This window comes from Gossypium hirsutum, chromosome A02, assembly GCF_007990345.1.
Source record: "Gossypium hirsutum isolate 1008001.06 chromosome A02, Gossypium_hirsutum_v2.1, whole genome shotgun sequence".
Lineage (NCBI taxonomy): Eukaryota > Viridiplantae > Streptophyta > Magnoliopsida > Malvales > Malvaceae > Gossypium > Gossypium hirsutum.
The window spans coordinates 32,416,225-32,432,580 of record NC_053425.1 but is presented as its reverse complement, the minus strand read 5'-3'; positions in this window follow the sequence as shown (position 1 = coordinate 32,432,580).

Sequence of the window (16,356 nt, the reverse complement as noted above, 5' to 3'; positions counted from 1 at the left end):
ATTCTCAATTTATTCCTTCAAAACCTCATTTTCACAATTTAGCTCAATTAGCTCTATTTCATCAAAATTCAAAAACAAAGCTTAATAATCTCACACATATATTTCATAATCCATATAAAAAGCATCTCAAAGCTCATATAATCAACAATGGAATTTCATGAAATCTTTAACAAAAACAGAAATTCAGACATGGGCTTTGAAGAACACGAAGCAACGATCACAGAAACGAAGAAATTATCAAAAACGGACAAAAATCCATACCTTAATCAAGGATCAAAGTGCCAAAACCTAGCTTGTTCTTTTCCTCCCTTTTTCTTTTGTATTTTCAGCAAGGATATGCATGAATGAACAAATTTTCATATATTTGTTTTATTTAATAACATATATTACCTAATTACCTAACCATCCTTTAAAAATTTATCTATTTACTATATTGCCAAACCATGTCTCCCACTATCATATAATGGTCTTATTGACATGTAAGGGCCTCAACTTTAATAAACCATAGCACTTAGGCACTTTAGCAACTAGAAAGCAACCTTTACAACTTACGCGATTTGTCCTTTTTGCAAATCAAGCACAGAAACAGACAAATTAAATTACAGAAATTTTACAGATGTAAATTCACATATCACAGATAGAGAAAATAATATTAAAATATTTTTCAAACTCAGATTTGTTGTCCCAAAACCACTATTTCGACTAGGGTCAAAACCGAACTGTTACAATTCTCCCCCTTAGAGATTTTTATCCTCGAAAATCTTACCGCTAAATAGATTCGGATATTATTGTCTCATAGAATCTTCAGACTCCCACGTGGCCTCTTCAACACCGTGTCGATGCCACATCACTTTAACCAATGGAATTTTCTTGTTTCATAACTCTTTAACCTCACGAGCTAAAATACGGATCGACTTTTCTTCATAAGTCATATCGGACTGAATATCAATCTCAGACGGTGAAATTACATGTGAGGGATCAAATCTGTATCGTCTAAGCATCGATACGTTAAACACATTATGAATCTCTACTAACCCAGATGGGAGCCTCAATTTATAAGCAACCAGTCCAACTCGCTCGATGATTTCATACGGTCCAATGAACCTCGGACTCAACTTGCCCTTTTTGCCAAATCAAAACAGTTTCTTCCATGGAGATACTTTCAGAAACCCTTTATTATCGACCTTAAATTCGATATCTTTTATTTTCAAATCTTCATATGATTTCTGATGACCAGAGGCAGTTTTCAGACTATCTTGGATTACTTTCACTTTCTGTTTTGTTTCTTTTATCAGATCAATACTGTAAATCTTATTCTCACAGAGCTCAGACCAGTATAATGGAGTTCTACACTTTCTACCGTATAAAACTTCGTACGATGTCATTTTGATGCTCGACTAAAAACTATTATTATAAGCAAATTCAATCAAGGGTAAATACTGTTCCTACGTACCTTCAAACTCAAGAATACAACATCTCAACATATCCTCGAGAATCTGAATAATCCGTTCAAATTGACCATCTATTTGTGGATGAAAAGAAGTGTTGAACTATAACCCAGAGCATCTTGCAATTTCTTCCAGAATCGCGATGTGAATCTTGGGTCTCTATCTGACACAATCGACAATGGTACACCATACAATCTCACAATATCAGAAATACAAAGCTCAGCTAACTTATCAAGTGAGAAATCCGATCGTACTGGAATAAAATGAGCTGACTTTGTTAATCTGTCAACTACAACCCAGATTGCATCTTTCTTTCTTGAAGACAGAGGTAAACCCGAAACAAAATCCATGGTCACTAGATCCCATTTCCACTCCGGGATCATAATTGGTTGTAATAACCCAGATGGCACTTGAAGCTCAGATTTAACTTGCTGACAGATTAAACATCTCAAAACAAAGTCAGAAATATCTTTTTCATTCCTGGCCACCAATATAGTTGTTTCAAATCGTTATACATTTTCGTACTTCTCAGATGTATGGAAAATCTACTACTGTGAGCTTCACTCAAAATCATTTGAATCAGGCCGGATTTCTCAGAATACAAAGTCTATTTCTGAATCTCAAACAACCATCAACATCAACCAGGAATTTAGAATCACACAGAGTTCGTTTTCCTATCAATTCAGTGTCATATTTCTGAGCCTCACAGATCTGTTGTATAAACAAAGGTTTTGCTTTCAGTTCAGCACAAACCAAGGTATCATCAGATAGTAGCATGCAATGTAGACAAAGATTTCCTACTTAGAGCATCAGCAACTACATTAGCTTTGCCCGGATGATAATCAATCACGAGTTCGTAGTCTTTTAACAATTCTAACCATCTTCTCTGTCGCAGATTCAAATCTTTTTCGTCATTAAATACTTCAGACTTTTATGATCAGAAAACATGTGACATTTCTCACCAAACAGATATTGACGCCAGATCTTCAAAGCAAATACAATGGCAGCTAACTCAAGGTCGTGTGTCAGATAGTTCTTCTCATGCGGCTTTAATTGTCTCGAAGCATAAGCAACAACTTTTCCTTCTTGCATTAAAACACAACCAAGTCCATTCAATAAAGCACGCTGTAAAAAATGAATTCTTTACCTGACTCAGGTTGTACCAGTACCGGAGCTTCAATTAACAGAGCTTTTAACCGCTCAAAACTTTTCTGATATTTCTCAGACCATTCAAACTTCACATCTTTCTGAAGCAAGTTTGTCAACGGAGTTGCTATTATAGAGAAATCTTTTACAAATCATCTGTAGTAACCGGCAAGTCCCAGAAAACTGCGGACTTCAGATACATTCCTCGGAGGCTTCCAATCCAGAATAGCTGAAATCTTACTCAGGTCAACTCGTATATCGGAAGCTGATACAATATGACCCAGAAAACCAACTTCTCGCAACTAGAATTCACATTTACTAAACTTTGCATAAAACTGTTTTTCTCGCGGAGTCTGTAGTACTATTTTCAGATGTTCAGCATGCTCAGATTCATCACGTGAATAAATTAAAGTATCATCAATGAATACAACAAATTGATCTATATAAGGTCTGAAAATTCTATTCATCAAATCTATAAAAACAGTAGGTGCATTCGTTAAACCAAAAGGCATAACTAAAAATTCATAATGCCCGTACCTCGTTCTGAAAGCAGTTTTCGGAATGTCAGAGTCCTTTACCCGCAACTGATAGTAACCCGATCTTAAATCTATCTTTGCAAATACTGTAATGGCCTAAATTCAAAGTTATCGGAACAATGGTTTCATAACCACAAATCCGATTTAAAGAGAAATTTATTTCAATATTTTTGCATGAAAATTGATATGATAGGAAAATCGTATGAAAATATTGATAGAAAAATTTTACCGATTTAGTGGTTAGTCAGAAAAAGAAATTATTGAAGAAATTGGGTAAAAACAAGGTATTGAGACCTCTATCTCGTAAAACCAAGTCGAAAATAATTTTATAAATATTTATGAAATTTTAGTAATGTGATATTAAAATTTCGTTAGGAAATTTTAATGTTTGGGTAGTCAATTAAATGAAAAGGACTAAATTGTAATAGGTGTAAAAGTTGCTAGAATGATTAAATAGCTTAAGAGTCTAATGAGAAAGGATTTAAAAGGCAATTAGACCCAAAACTTATTTGGGATGGACGGCAAGGGCATGAAATCAGTAGGAAAATTGATAAATTAAGGGTAAAATTGGAATATTGCAAAATTAACTAAATAAAGCTAGGACTAAATAGGAAATATCTAGATTTCTCTTCATTTCTCTTCAATTCCAGCAGCTAAAAATGCCATAGGAGGGTTTTCTAAGCTGGTATTCCATAATTTTTGCACCAAGTGAGTTAATCCTTGCCTTTTTCTTGTAATTTTTGTGTTTCTAAGACTTTTACAACTAGGTCCTACTATTAAATTCATTAGTTTTTGATTTCATGGATGAAATTAAAAGTCACCATGGTTGAGTGCTGTAAGTTTATGATGAAATAGAATGAAATTAAAGCTTTAATTTGTTTATGAGATGATTTTATTAGGTAATTTGAATAGAAATTGATTTTTAGGACCTAATTGTGAAAATGCTTGTAATTAAAGTCTGTTGCTGAAATTCTGATTCCTAAAGGTTGTAAACTAGTTTAAGGAGATAGAATAAAATTTTAATTGAGAAAAATCAGCTCAATTGAAAGGTTAATTGAGTAGGGATGAAATTATCATTTATTAAAAGCTTAAGGGAAAAATGGTAATAAACAGCTTGCACAAAAACAGTTTGGACAGCAGTAGTAGACTAACTTTGGAAAATCACCATAAATTGTAGAAATCGAATTAGAAGATGAAAAAAATATGTAATTAAATCTTATTGAGTCTAGTTTCTCTAGAAGAAATGGTGTAAGCAAAGGATTGGTAATTTTTTAGATATAATGAATTTTTTGAGACAAGGTCAGAATGAATTCGGGTTCCCCTATTCTGACTTTGAAAAATTATAACAAATTGAATAAAAATGATTATGGGCTTAAATTTATATCTATAGAATCCTGAATGAGTATATTTTTAAGAGAAAGAAACAAGAACATCATTTGAATTTTGTATGAAGAGATAATTAATTTTTAGTGAAGAAGGGTCAGAACAGTCAGACAGTAGAACAGGGGTGACTTTAAAGAATAAACTGTAGTTATTTACTATACCAAAAATTCTTAAAATTTTATGGTAAGAAGATATATGAGTCCAGTTTCAAGGAAAATTAACTAATCTTAATTTTGAGTTTCGTAGCTCGAGTTATAAATAATTTAGTAACTATGACTCAAATAGAAAGCTTTGATTAAACTATAAATAAAAATAGTTGAATTATAGAGAATGTTGCATATGAACATGAAATGTATTAAATTGATAATTAAATTTATTTATTTAGATCCAGAAGATTCAAATACAAAGCTAGATCGAGAAAAGGAAAAAGTTCGGGATTAGTAGAATTTTTTTGTTTACAAACAAGTATCAAGGTAAGTTCGTGTAACTTGAATTATATTCTTAAATTGCTTGAGATTGTATGTTATTGATGTGAATATTATTTGAATGTTCATTGTATGAAAATTAATGAAACAATGATATATTTGATAAAATGGGAAGAAATCCCGGTTGAATGAAAGGAAAATTCGATAGATCTCTGAAAAGGAATTGACGGTAAAAAGGATCAAGCCCGGACGGGTGATCCTATCTTGATATAGCCCTCCCGAAGAATATGTGTAAAATGGATTTAGCCCAGACGGGTAATCTGAATTAGGGTTTGAATTTAGCCTGGACTGGTAATTCAGATCCAAGCTCATTAGAGTAATTGTCGTTGCAGGGGATTTAGCCTGGGCTGGTAATCCCAACAATACTCTATGAGTTTATATTGCAGGGGATTTAGACTAGACTGGTAATCTCGCTGCAAGGTTGAGGTTTGCAGGAGTGTGCTCTCTGAAATGGAAATGTATGCACATGAATATGAGTTGACGGACCTGGAAATGTACACTAAAAGTGTACCTCTGAAAATCCATCAAAAATTCTAAGAAATTCAACGGGATAAATATGAAAAAAAATATAAGGAAATGGAAATCATGTATTGATGAGCTCATCAATCATAGTATATATTATTGGTACATGGAAATTATTGTACTAACTTGAATGTTGAGTTTGTTCATGTTAGGGTAATAATGCATTGAATGGATATAGAAATATTTATTGTATTGTATTGAAAATATTAGGTAAGTATAATTCTTGTTACATGAGCTTACTAAGCACAAAGTGCTTACTCTGTTTCATTTTCCCCTGTTTTGTAGTGTTAAGAGCTCGGAGGTCGGATTTGGTCGGAGACACATCACACTATCAACCTCAGGATTTTGGTATATAAAGAAACTTTATTTTGGAAATCAATGGTATGTATAAGCTAATAAAGTAAATGTTAACGTGAAATGAATGTAAAGTTATCCATTAGTATGGTTAACAAACCTGGTTTTGGGTATGTGATGACGTTATTTTATATATATGCTTGAATTTATCTTGAAAATATGTTGAATTGGATTCGTTGATGTGGGTTGTTTTTAGTTTAAAATTTCAGGAAAGGTTAGATATTTATAAAGGGGTTATATTGAGTTAAAAAAAATTTTAATTCGTAAACTCCGGTAATACTTCGTACCCTATTCCGGAAATGAATACGGGTAGGGGTATTACATTTATTGGTATCAGAGCCAGGTTTAGCCGGTTCTAGGACCGATGTAGCAAATATGGGATTAGCTATACATGCCATTTAAATTATTATTGATAGTGTGATATCTCCTGACCATTTAAAATGTGTTTTTCTTATAGTAAATATCTATCGATCGAGCTCAATTTGAAGATGCTGGGAGTCATGCTCCGGCTTCAGTATAAAGAGAAGAAACTAGCAGTAGAAGGACCGAGACAGAGGGTCGAGGGGAGGAGGCAAAAACAGCCTTCTTTCAAATGATGAATGAATGGTTTAGTCAATACTTAAGAACTAACTCTGTAGTGCAGCAAGTTCAAGCTCCCCCTCTTGCTCCTCCACCGATTTCTGAAATCCCATAGGGTATAGGTGCTGAATCTGTCAGAAAAGGGAAAGCTCCAGTAGATAAAATTCGAAAATATGGGGCTGAAGAATTTCGAGCAGCAGTTGATGATGATTCCGAACGGGCTGAATTCTGGTTAGAAAACACTACTTGGGTTTTGGAGGAATTATCTTGTACACTAGAAGAATGCCTGAAATGTGTCGTCTCACTGCTAAAAGACACAGCTTACCATTGGTGGAATACTAAAGCTTCAGTTGTTCCGAAAGAAGAAATTACATGGGAATTCTTTCAGACCGAGTTCAGAAAGAAATATATCAGTCAGAGGTTTCTCGATCAAAAGAGAAAAGAATTTCTTGAGCTAAAACAGGATAACAGATCAGTATCTGAGTATGAAAGAGAATTTGTTCGATTGAGTAAATATGCTCGAGAATGGGTACAGTCAGAAGCTGAAATGTGCAAACGATTCGAAGAAGGGTTGAATGAAGACATTAAGCTACTGATCGAAATTCTTGAAATTCGAGAGTTTGCTACATTGGCAGAGAGAGCTTATAAAGCAGAAGAATTGAGCAAAGAAAAGAAACACGCTGAGAGGGAAGCTCAAATTTTAAGTAAAAGACCGATGGGAAAATCCCAGTTTTCTACTTTAAAGAAATTGAAGAAGTACCAGGATCATTCTACCTCAGCCACTGGGTATTCTGGTAGAGAGCGAGGTTCTCAACGCACTAATCCAAGACCTTCTACTCCATCAGTGACCAGTGTTGGCAGTGTTGGCACTCCTAAGCCGAGATGCCAGTACTGTAATAAAGCTCATTTTAGTGAATGTCGATTAAAGAGCGAGGCTTGTTACCGATGTGGTTCTTTTGACCATTTCCTCAGAGATTGTGCAGAAAGGGATGAAAAAGAAGCTGAACAGATATCGAAATCGAGTAATCCAGTTTCGAGAGGTAGACCACCTCGACTATCTGGTAATGTCAGTGGTAGCCGAGGAGCTACGAAAGATATTGCAGGCAGGTCTGAAGCACGAGCACCTGCTAGGACATATGCCATCCGTGCCAGAGAAGATGCCTCAGCACCTGATATTATTACTGGTACATTTTCTTTACTTAATACTGGTATTATTACATTGATTGATCCTGGTTCTATGCATTCATATATATATGTGTTAAACTTGCAATTGTTAAAAATTTATCATTTGAACCTACTAAATTTGTGGTTAAAGTCTCGAACCCCCTGGGCCAGTCTGTGTTGGTGGATAAAATTTGTAAAATTGTCCACTGATGGTAAGAGGTTATTGTTTCCTGGCTGATTTAATGTTACTGTCATTTGATGAATTTGACGTGATATTGGGCATGGATTGGTTAACCCAGCATGATGCGGTAGTAAATTGTAGACAAAAATATATTGTGCTAAAATGTCAGAATAGCGAGTTGCTCCCGGTTAAATCTGATCCGACAAAGGGGTTATCTGATGTGATTTCAGTAATGGCAGCACAGAAGTATGTCAAAAAAGGGTATGATGCTTACTTGGCTTCTGTACTCGACAACAAGGTATCTGAGTCAAGGATACAAGCAGTGCCAATAGTATGTGAATCTTTCGATGTGTTTCTAGAGGAATTACCAGGGTTGCCACCAGAAAGAGAAGTGGAATTTTCCATAGATTTGATTTCGGGAACTACTCCGATTTCCATAGCTCCGTACCGGATGGCTTTTACTGAATTAAAGGAGTTAAAGACACAGTTGCAAGAGCTTATTGACAGGGGTTTTGTTCGACCGAGTCATTCACCTTGGGGTGCTCCGGTTCTGTTTGTGAAAAAGAATGACGGGTCTTTAAGACTATGTATCGACTACCAGCAGCTTAATAAAGTAACCATAAAGAATAAGTACCCGTTACCCCGGATTTATGATTTATTTCATCAGCTGAAAGGTGCTACTGTGTTTTCAAAGATTGATCTTCGATCAGGTTATTATCAGTTACGGGTAAAGGAGTCAGATGTGCCAAAAAAGCCTTCAGAACCAAGTACGGACATTATGAGTTTCTGGGTATGCCGTTTGGGCTAACTAATGCACCTGCAGTATTCATGGATTTGATGAATAGGATATTCAGACCGTACTTAGATAGATTTGTAGTAGTGTTCATTGATGATATTTTGGTTTATTCTCGGGATGAAGAAGAACATGCAGAACATTTGAGAATTGTGTTGCAAATTCTGCGAGAGAAACAGTTATATGCTAAATTCAGTAAATGTGAATTTTGGCTCCGAGAAGTGGGTTTTCTTGGACACATTTTATCTTTCGAAGGTATCAGGGTAGATCCCAGTAAAATCTCAGCTATTGTCAATTGGAATCCACCAAAGAATGTATCTGAAGTTAGAAGTTTCTTGGGTTTAGCTGGTTATTATCGGAGATTTGTACAGGGATTCTCTATGATAGCTTTTCTGATGACTCGATTATTGCAGAAAGATGTAAAGTTCGAGTGGACTGATGAATGTCAGTAGAGTTTCAACCAATTGAAAGATCTACTAATGAAAGCACCTGTATTAGTGCAACCTGAACCGGGCAAGGAATTTGTTATTTATAGTGATGCCTCATTAAATGGTTTAGGTTATGTCTTAATGCAAGAAGGTAAAGTAATAGCCTATGCTTCAAGACAACTTAAACCACATGAAAGAAATTGCCCAGTACATGATCTTGAATTAGCTGCTATTGTATTTGCACTGAAGATATGGCGGCATTACTTGTACGGTGAGAAATGGCATATTTATACTGATCATAAAAGCTTGAAATATTTGATGACACAGAAATATTTGAATTTGAGACAGCGCAGGTGGCTTGAACTGATAAAGGACTATGATTTGATTATTGATTACCATCTGGGTAAGGCTAATGTTGTAGCTGATGCTTTGAGCCGGAAATCTCTGTTTTCTTTACGAGCTATGAATACCCAATTATCATTGACTGATGATGGTTCAATCCTACTAGAATTAAGAGCTAAACTGACATTTTTACAGCAAATATGTGAAGCTCAGAAGAATGATGAGAAGTTACAAGTTAAACGGGCACAGTGTGAGTCAGGTAATGATTCTGAATTTCAGATTAGTTTTGATGGTTGTTTATTATTTAGAGGTAGGGTATGTGTACATCAGAATTCAGAGCTCATACAGAAGATTCTACGCGAGGCTCACAGCGGTACTATGTCTGTACATCCGGGGAGTAATAAAATGTATAATGATCTGAAAATGATGTACTGGTGGTCGGGAATGAAACGTGATATCTCTGAGTTTGTATCAAGGTGTTTAATATGTTAGCAAGTTAAAGCTGAACATCAGGTACCTTCGGGGTTATTTCAGCTAATTACTATACCAGAATGGAAATGGGAAAGAATCACTATGGATTTTGTATCGGGGTTACCTTTGTCTCCGAGGAAAAAAGATGTTATTTGGGTGATTGTTGACCGATTGATAAAGTCAGCTCACTTTATTCCGGTACGTATGGATTATTCTTTAGATAAATTAGCTGAACTATACATATCTGAGATTGTCAAGCTACATGGAGTGCCTGTGTCTATTATATCGGATAGAGATCCCTGATTTATGTCTCGTTTTTGGGACTAATTGCAAGAAGCCTTAGGTACTCAGTTGTATTTCAGCACTGCATTTCATCCTCAGATAGATGGTCAATCTGAGCATGTAATTCAAGTATTGGAAGATATGCTACGATGTTGTATACTAGATTTTAAGGTAATTGGGAGAGGTATCTACCTTTGATTGAATTTGCTTACAATAATAGTTATCAGTCCAGTATTAAAATGACTCTGTATGAAGCTTTGTATGGTAGAAAATGTAGAACACCATTATATTGGACAGAACTCAGTGAAAGGAAGATACATGGGGTTGATTTGATCCGGGAAACAGAAGAAAAAGTAAAGGTTATTCGAGATAGTCTAAAAGTAGCTTCCGATCATCAAAAATCATATGCCGACCTTAAACGAAAAGAGATTGAATTTCAAGTCGGTGACAAGGTATTCCTGAAAGTGTCTCCTTGGAAGAAAGTCCTCCGATTCGGTCGAAAGGGTAAACTGAGTCCAAGATTTATCGGGCCATATGAAATCATAGAAAGAATTAGACCGGTCGCTTATCGATTGGCATTACCACCGGAACTTGATAAAATCCATAATGTTTTTCATGTATCTATGTTATGACGATATCGATCAGATCCTTCACATGTTATTTCTCCGACAGAAGTGGAAATTCAACCGGATATGACTTACAGTGAATAACCGGTCAAGATATTGGCATGGGAGACAAAAGAGCTTAGAAATAAAAATATAAATTTGGTGAAAGTATTGCGGCAAAAGCACGAGATTGAGGAAGTGACATGGGAACCGGAGGAGGCAATGAGGAAACAATACCCAAATCTCTTTACTGGTAAGATTTTCGAGGACGAAAATCCTTAAAGGGGGGAGAGTTGTAATGGCCTAAATTCAAAGTTATCGGAACAGTGGTTTCGTAACCACAAATCCTATTTAAAGAGAAATTTCTTTAAATATTTTTGCATGAAAATTGATATGATAGGAAAATCGTATGAAAATATTGATAGAAAAATTTTACCGATTTAGTGGTTAGTTAGAAAAAAAATTATTGAAGAAATTGGGTAAAAACGAGGTATCGGGACCTCTGTCTCGTAAAATCGAGTCGAAAATAATTTTATAAATATTTATGAAATGTTAGTAATGTGGTATTAAAATTTCGTTAGGAAATTTTAATGTTTGGGTAGTCAATTAAATGAAAAGGACTAAATTGTAATAGGTGTAAAGGTTGCTAGAATGATTAAATAGCTTAAGAGTCTAATGAGAAAGGATTTAAAAGGCAATTAGACCCAAAATTTATTTGGGATGGACGGCAAGGGCATGAAATCAGCAGGAAAATTGATAAATTAAGGGTAAAATTGGAATATTGCAAAATTAACTAAATAAAGCTAGGACTAAATAGGAAATATCTAGATTTCTCTTCATTTCTCTTCAATTCCAGCAGCTAAAAAGCCATAGGAGGGTTCTCTAAGCTGGTATTCCATAATTTTTTCACCAAGTGAGTTAATCCTTGCCTTTTTCTTGTAATTTTTGTGTTTCTAAGACTTTTACAACTAGGTCCTACTATTAAATTCATTAGTTTTTGATTTCATGGATGAAATTGAAAGCCACCATGGTTGAGTGCTGTATGTTTATGATGAAATAGAATGAAATTAAAGCTTTAATTTGTTTATGAGATGATTTTATTAGGTAATTTGAATAGAAATTGATTTTAAGACCTAATTGTGAAAATGCTTGGAATTAAAGTCTATTGTTGAAATTCTGATTCCTAAAGGTTGTAAACTAGTTTAAGGTGATAAAATAAAATGTTAATTGAGAAAAACCAGCTGAATTGAGGGGTTAATTGGGTAGGGACGAAATTATCATTTATTAAAAGCTTAAGGGAAAAATGGTAATAAACAGCTTGCTAAAAAAACAGTTTGGACAGCAGCAGTAGACTAACTTTGAAAAATCACCATAAATTTTATAAATCAAATTAGAAGATGAAAAAAATATTGAATTAAATCTTGTTGAGTCTAGTTTCTCATAGAAAAATAGTGTAAGCAATGGATTTGTAAATTTTGAGATATAATGAATTTTGTGAGACAATGTGAGAATGAATTCGGGTTCCTCTGTTCTGACTTTGAAAACTCATAAAAAATTGAATACAAGTAATTAGGGGCTTAAATTTATATATATATAATTCTGAATGAGTCTATTTTTAAGAGAAAGAAACAAGAACATCATTTGAATTCTGTATGAAGAGATAATTAATTTTTAGTGAAGAAGGGTCAGAACTATCAGACAGCAGAACAGGGGTGACTTTAAAGAATAAACTGTAGTTATTGACTAAACCAAAAATTCTAAAAATTTTATGGTAAGAAGATATATGAGTCTAGTTTCAGGGAAAATTAACTGATCTTAATTTTGAGTTCCTAGCTTGAGTTATAAATAATTTAGTGACTATAACTCAAATAGACAACTTTGAATAAACTATAAATAATAATAGTTGAATTATAGAGAATGTTGCATATGAACATGAAATGTATTAAATTGATAATTAAATTTATTTATTTAGATCCAGAAGATTCAAATACAAAGCTAGATCGAGGAAAGGAAAAAGTTCAGGATTAGTATATTTTTTTTGTTTACAAACAAGTATCAAGGTAAGTTCGTGTAACTTGAATTATATTCTTAAATTGCTTGAGATTGTATGTTATTGACGTGAATATGATATGAATGTTTATCGTATGAAAATTAATGAAACATTGATATATTTGATAAAATGGGAAGAAATCCCGGTTGAAAGAAAGGAAAATTCGATGGATCTCTGAAAAGGAATTGACGGTAAAAAGGATCAAGCCCGGACGGGTGATCCTATCCTGATATAGCCCTCCCGAAGAATGTGTAAAATGGATTTAGCCTGGACGGGTAATCTGAATTAGGGTCTGAATTTAGCCTGGACTGGTAATTCAGATCCAAGCTCATTAGAGTAATTGTCGTTGCAGGGGATAGCCTGGGTTGGTAATCCCGACAATACTCTATGAGTTTATATTGCAGGGGATTTAACCTAGACTGGTAATCCCGCTGCAAGGTTGAGGCTCGCAGGAGTGTGCTCTTTGAAATGGAAATGTGCGCACATGAATATGATTTGACGGACCCGAAAATGTACACTAAAAGTGTACCTCTGAAAATCCATCAAAAATTCCAAGAAATGCGACGGGATAAATATGAAAAAAAATATAAGGAAATGGAAATCATGTATTGATGAGCTCATCAATCATAGTATATATTATTGGTACATGGAAATTATTGTACTAACTTGAATGTTGAGTTTGTGCATGTTAGGGTAATAATGCATTGAATGGATATAGAAATATTTATTGTATTGTATTGAAAATATTAGGTAAGTATAATTCTTGTTAAATGAGCTTACTAAGCACAAAGTGCTTACTCTGTTTCATTTTCCCCTGTTTTGTAGTGTTAAGAGCTCGGAGGTCGGATTTGGTCAGAGACACATCACACTATGAACCTCAGGATTTCGGTATATAAAGAAACTTTATTTTGGAAATCAATGGCATGTATAAGCTAATAAAGTAAATGTTAATGTGAAATGAATGTAAAGTTAGCCATTAGTATGGTTAACAAACCTGGTTTTGGGTATATGATGACTTTATTTTATAAATATACATGAAAATTATCTTGAAAATATGTTGAATTGGATTGGTTGATGTGGATTGTTTTTGGTTTAAAATTTCAAGGAAGGTTAGATATCTATAAAGGGGTTATATTGAGTTAAAAAAAATTTTAATTCGTAAACTCCGGTAATACTTCGTACCCTATTCCGGCAATGAATACGGGTAGGGGTATTACAAATACAGTAGCACCTTTCAACTGATGGAATAAGTCATCAATTCGAGGTAGAGGATATTTGTCCTTTATAGTCACTTTGTTAAGCTGTCGGTAATCAATACACATTCTCATTGTGCCATCTTTCTTTTTTACAAACAGAACAAGAGCACCCCATGGTGAAAAACTCGGTCTAGCAAACCCTCGATCGGTCTATTCTTGCAACTGAGATTTTAATTCTTTTAACTCGGTCGGAGCCATTCTATACGTAGCTATTGAAATCGGAATAGTACCAGGTACTAATTTAATGCCAAACTCAACTTCTCGAATCGGAGGCAAACCAGGTAGTTCTTCAGGAAACACATCAGAGGATTCACAAAGAACAGGTACTAATTCAACTTTCTTATCATTCACTTTCGAATTTAGCACATAAGCTAAGTAGGCTTCACAACCTTTCTTCACATATTTCCGTATTTTCATTGCAGATATCACAATGGCAGTCCATTCAGATCACTAGACTCATTCGAATTATCTCATCATTCTTACACCTTAAATCAATGACTTTTTGTTTGCAATTTACAATAGAATCATGCAAAGTTAACCAATCCATTCCCAGAATTATGTCAAATTCATCGAAAAGTAAAAGCATCAGATCAGCAGGAAAACAGACATCTCGTATCATTAACGGGCAATTCTTGCAGACTTTATCAACCAAAACACTTTTGCCTAAGGGGTTCGATACTCTAATTACGAATTCAGTAAACTCTATAGGCAAAGTCTTACTGTGCACTAAATTCATACAAATATAAGAATGCGTTGATCCAGGATCTATCAATGCAATCACAGAAGTATTATAGAGAGTAAAAGTACCAATAATCACGTCTGGAGACGAGGCTTCCTCACGAGCTCAGGTACCATAGGCTCTGGCAGGTGTTCTAGCCTTAGATCTAACAATAGTATCTCTAGTAGCTCTTTGACCACTACTTGCATTTCTTGCATTTCTGGAAGGTCTACCTCTAGCTGAGGTGTTACTCGATCTCGGATTCTGTACATTTTCTTGCTCAACAGGTTCAGAATAATCTCTTACACAATGATCCAGAGATCCACATCGACAACAGGCTCGGTCATTCAATCTACAATTTCCCGGATGTCTTTTACCACAGTGTTTACATTCAGATCTCTCAGATCAGACTTTCCCAATACTTGCAACAAAAGTAGCAGGGACTCTAAAGTTTGAATACGATCTAGCTCGATCTCGGTTTGAATGTCCCACATTAGCATTTAAACGGCTTTGATCATCTCAGAATTTCTTTGACATAGACTAAAATGATCTACTCGAAAATCTCATTTTAGCATCTCTAGCTTCAGAATCAGCTTTCCTTTTCTCTTTACTTAATTCTTCAGCTTTACATGCTCGTTCAACAAGCACTACCATTTCTTTAATTTCCAAAATCCCAACTAACAGACGGATATCTTCGTTTAGTCCATCTTTAAACCTTTTGCACATTATTGCTTCATTCGATACACATTCCTGAGCATACCGGTTCAATCTCACAAGTTCACATTCGTATTCAGTAACAGACATACGGCCTTGTTTAAGCTCGAGAAACTCTTTGAGTTTCTGATCGATGAATCTTTGACTGATATATTGCTTCCTAAATTCAGCTTGGACACGTAACTCGATCTCCCGGAACCACAAATATTAAGGTTTTCCACCAATGGTACGCCATATCTCTCAGAAGTGAAACAGCACATTTCACATATTCTTCAGGATTCAAAGACATTTCATCAAATACTCATATTGTATTCTCTAACCAGAATTCGGCTCTTTCAGCATCATCATTTGTTGTAGCTCAGAACTCTTCAGCTCCATACTTTCTAATCTTATCAACTGGTTGTCTACTCAACTATACCGGATTCACTCGTGCCATATTAGAAATTTGAGGAGGATTTACTGGGGGTGGAGGATGTTGTACAGTCGGATTGGTTCTAATATATTGGGTGAACCATTCATTCATCATCTGATAGAAGGCTTGCTTAGCCTCACCATCACTGCTACTCGTAGCCGGTCTAGAATCAGCTTGCATCATCCCTTACGCGATAGCATGCGCATTGCTTTCAACATCGTCAGCTACAGCTCTATCGAGATCCATTTGCTATATAAAAGCACATTTCAATGTCAGGAGTCATCACTATCATAGATTCGAATATATGGCATGTATAGCTAGACTCATATACGCTATAGTAGTCCTAGAAATGATTAAACCATGGCTCTGATACCAATAAAATGTAACACCCCTAACCCGTAACTGACATTGAAATAGGGTTATGAGGTATTACCAGATAGACAGAACATTTCGGACCAATTCAAAATCACATATATTATTTAACATC